Raw genomic sequence first — 3,998 nt, 5'->3', positions numbered from 1 at the left:
CTCCCGGCCAACAGTGCCACACACTCATTTCATTCTAGCCCGCACGATAGCTCATCGTGTTCGGACAGAGAGCTGTTTGCTCTCTGTAATAAAAAAAACTGAGTAAAGGAATCAACGATCAACTTGCACGGATGTCTTGTGATGTCCGCCCAGACTCGGGACCTTTGCCTTTCGCGGGCAAGTGCTCTACCAACTGAGCTACCGAAGCACGACTCACGCCCGGTACTCACAGCTTTACTTCTGCCAGTGCCTCGTCTCCTACCTTCCGAGTTCGAGTCTCAGTCGGGCACACAGTTTTAATCTGCCAGGAAGTTTCATATCAGCGCACACTCCGCTGCAGAGTGAAAATCTCATTCTGGAAACATCCCCCAGGCTGTGGCTAAGCCATGTCTCCGCAATATCCTTTCTTTCAGGAGTGCTAGTTCTGCATGGTTCGCAGGAGAGCTTCTGTAAAGTTCGGAAGGTAGAAGACGAGGTACTGGCAGAAGTAAAGCTGTGAGTACCGGGCGTGAGTCGTGCTTCGGTAGCTCAGTTGGTAGAGCACTTGCCCGCGAAAGGCAAAGGTCCGAGTTCGAGTCTCGGTCTGGCACACAGTTTTAATCTGCCAGGAAGTTTCATATCAGCGCACACTCCGCTGCAGAGTGAAAATCTCATTCTGGATACAAGTCATTGCTTTCAAGGCCGCTTTGAATTTGGTTTTTAGATTATTTACCCTTTGTGTAAAGGTGCTTTAATTGAAACGGTCAGCAGTTTTCTGGCCTGTAACGATAGTTCACATGAGCTACACACATTGATTCTTAGCCAAAGACTTTTAGCCCAGCTCTGGAGCAAGTTGATTAACCAACATTTTTTCCATGTGCAGCAGGTTGGCAAACCCCTAACTGATTACATGTGGCAAGTGAGTGCTGCAGCCCTTGCTTTCGACGTGCAGCTTTCAGAAGAGGAGGAGGTGACTACTATTGTGCAGGACACGAATAAAGAAAATCGCTCGCGCGTTTTGTTTCCAGAAAAGTATCGCGTTTCGCGGCTTAGAGCGTCTTGTCTCTGACGTCGTTGGCATTGCTCAAGCAGACCCATCCATGAGCAGGCTGGTTGTGTTGCAAGTCTTCCGGATGATAGCACTATCATTATTAATGATGTCGCTCACGCGAAGGGGTGGTGTTTTCGTTGTGGGAAGCCGAAGCATTTTGCCTACTCTGCCCCCAAAAACTTATATCGACGCAGAACAGCTGATGCCAGAGGTTTAACAGGTGCCATAGTACTTCCTCTATGTCTAGGGCCTCTAATCATTCGAGTGCAGGTAGTTTAAATCCTCTCTCTTATTTTTGTGCACACATCAATCATGAGCCAGTGTGTGGTCTTTTAGACTCTCGAAGCTTGTCTTTGTTGAGTTATGAATAGCATCTTAGTACCAGGTGCCACACTGTTAGGGTCAGCAACTTGCCTTAGTGGGTCCATTGTGCATGTGTTGTGGGTTTAGTGATTTTTCATGGCCCATACAAGACATCATTATTAAGGGTTTGAGGATTTTCTCCTGGGCTTGTCTTGGATTAGGACAAGATTTGCCCCTTCGGTGAGATTCCGCTTCTGTAGGCATGCTCCCAAGTCCAGGGGTCAATTCAGCAGGTGCATTGTATGGGGAGTTTGATTTGGGAGATCTGCCAGTGCCGGTCGGATGGCCGAGCGGTTCTAGGCGCTACAGTCTAGAACCGCGCGACCGCTACGGTCGCAGGTTCGAATCCTGCCTCGGGCATGGATGTGTGTGCTGTCCTTAGGTTAGTTAGGTTTAAGTAGTTCTACGTTCTAGGGGACTGATGACCTTAGAAGTTAAGTCCCATAGTGCTCAGAGCCATTTGAACATCTGCCAGTGCAGAAAGCCCAGCAAGTGTGAATGGTGCTGTACCCGATCCTTCATGCCCTTACAGACATGCGGAAGCTCCCTCATGTCCTTCAGGACAAATTGGAAATGACAAATAATATCGAATATCGTATTTGACAGATCAGGTCGGTGTTAGGCAATTGCCCTACGATTTGGCTTGACCGAAAGTAAAGGGAAGGTAGAGAAGATGCTTCCTGAAGGTTTTATCCGGCCATCCATTTCACCCAACGTTTCTCCCATTTTTCTTGTGAAAAAACCTAATTGGGGAGTTACCCATCGTTGATTACCGTGCTTTCAATAAAAGGGTCGTTCTGGAATCGGCTCTCTTGCCCAATCTAAACCATTGTTTTACATGGTTTGTAGGGGCAAGATATTTCACCATCCTAGACCTCAACCAAGCCTATCATCAAATTTCCTTGGTGAAGGAATCAAAGGCTGCGACGCATTTCTTTCGAACTGTAACTTGTACGAATTCAATCGGTCCCCTTGCCCAATCTACAGCATTTTTACATGGTTTGTAGGGGCACGATATTTCCCCATCCTAGACCTCAACCAAGCCTATTATAAAATTTCCTTGGTGAAGGAATCAAAGGCTGCGACACAGTTCTTACAGACTGAGACTTGTATGAATTCGGATTGTCCACTGGAGCAGCATTTCTGTCTCGCTTACTCGATTCTTCTTTGGGTAATATCAAGTTTCAGTGTATTTACAACCATTTGGATGACGGCGTTTACAGCAAGACTTTTCCCGAACATCTGAACCACACCCGCCACGTGTTGGCAAGGTTGGGGGGAGTAGACTTAACTGTTAAAGCTTCAAAAGTTGACTTAATGCGGTTCGAGATTTCCTTTTTGGAACGTTTAGTTTCATTTTATGGGATTTGAGTGGACCATACCCAAAGTCAGGCTATTCACAATTTTCGTCCTCCTAGAACTAAAAAGCGTGTAGCTTGGTTTGTTGCTATGATAAACTTTTCTCGTAAGTTTGTGCCCAAATTTGCCGAGCTGGCAGCCCATTTGAATTAATTGCGTAGAAAGGGACACGAGTTCAGGAGGACCAAAAGTCAGCAGGCTGCCTATGAGCACTGAAGAAAGTGCTTAGTAATGCCTAAATACTAGGCGTTCCCGATTTTGATTTACCTTTTATCTTGCAAACCGACGCGTCAAATTCTGGGGCAGAGGTCGTGTTGTTGCAGGAACAGGATGTGGAACGATGACCCGTTGCACATGCGTTACGCGCTTTAAGAGCTACTGAGGCCAAATATTCCACCTATGAGCTTGAGGCCTTCCCTGTTCTCTTTTGTTCAAAATGTTCAGATGTGTGTGAATTTCTATAGGACCAAACTGTCCAGGTCATACGTCCCTAGACTTACACATTAATTACTCTAACTTATGCTAAGAACAACACACATACCCATGCCCGAGGGAGGACTCGAACCTCCGGGAGGGACCGCGCAATTCGTGACATGCCCCCTCAAACCGTACGGCCACTCCACGTGGCGTTCTCTTTGGTACAGAGAAGTTCTCATAGAACACAATGACTTCATCTCGGAAACTGACATTCAGGCGCCCTAGTGCATTCTAGCGCGTCCATTTAAAATGGGACATATTGCGAAGTGAGCAGTGTGCATTACGGCGTTCAAGTTTCAGGTGCATAAGGGGCAGCAAAAATTTCGTTATATGTAAATTGAAGGTGGACGAGGGAGAAAAGAAAGGGAAGGGACAATCGATGTCAGCTGCATTGGCACTACATGCAGAATCAGCGGTGATGAGTGAACATGTGTGCCAAACCGGGATTCGAACCCGGGATCTCCTGCTTACTAGGCAGCTGCGTTAACCACTGTGCCACATGGACACAGTGTTTATCATAACTACGCAGACTGTCTCGCCACGTCTCTCGACAAACCGACATTCCTACGAAGCCCCACATATTCGCATTCCCTGCCCATGTCCGCCATGCTCACTACTCACAGATTCCCACAAGAGGTTGGACATACTTGTGTATCCGCACTGAAAGTGGTGGATTCGTTGTCCATTGAGACGAATCAGTTAAATGAATGCTTGGTGCCTGATCCTTTGGACATGTCCGAAATACAGATATCATGCGTACATGGAAGAA

General features: G+C 47.0%; 1 non-coding gene across 1 annotated transcript; it reads right to left on the bottom strand.

Annotated features, from left to right (window-relative positions):
• Nucleotides 1-3,660: 3,660 nt before the first annotated feature.
• Trnat-agu (transfer RNA threonine (anticodon AGU)) lies at nt 3,661-3,734 on the bottom strand. Its single transcript has one exon. It is a non-coding gene; the product is annotated as a tRNA-Thr (tRNA).
• Between the last annotated feature and the right edge of the window lie 264 nt (nt 3,735-3,998).

Source organism: Schistocerca nitens, chromosome 9 (genome assembly GCF_023898315.1).
Source record: "Schistocerca nitens isolate TAMUIC-IGC-003100 chromosome 9, iqSchNite1.1, whole genome shotgun sequence".
Classification (NCBI taxonomy): domain Eukaryota; kingdom Metazoa; phylum Arthropoda; class Insecta; order Orthoptera; family Acrididae; genus Schistocerca; species Schistocerca nitens.
The sequence above is the reverse complement of the archived record's forward strand: the minus strand, read 5'-3'. Positions and strand labels throughout refer to the sequence as shown.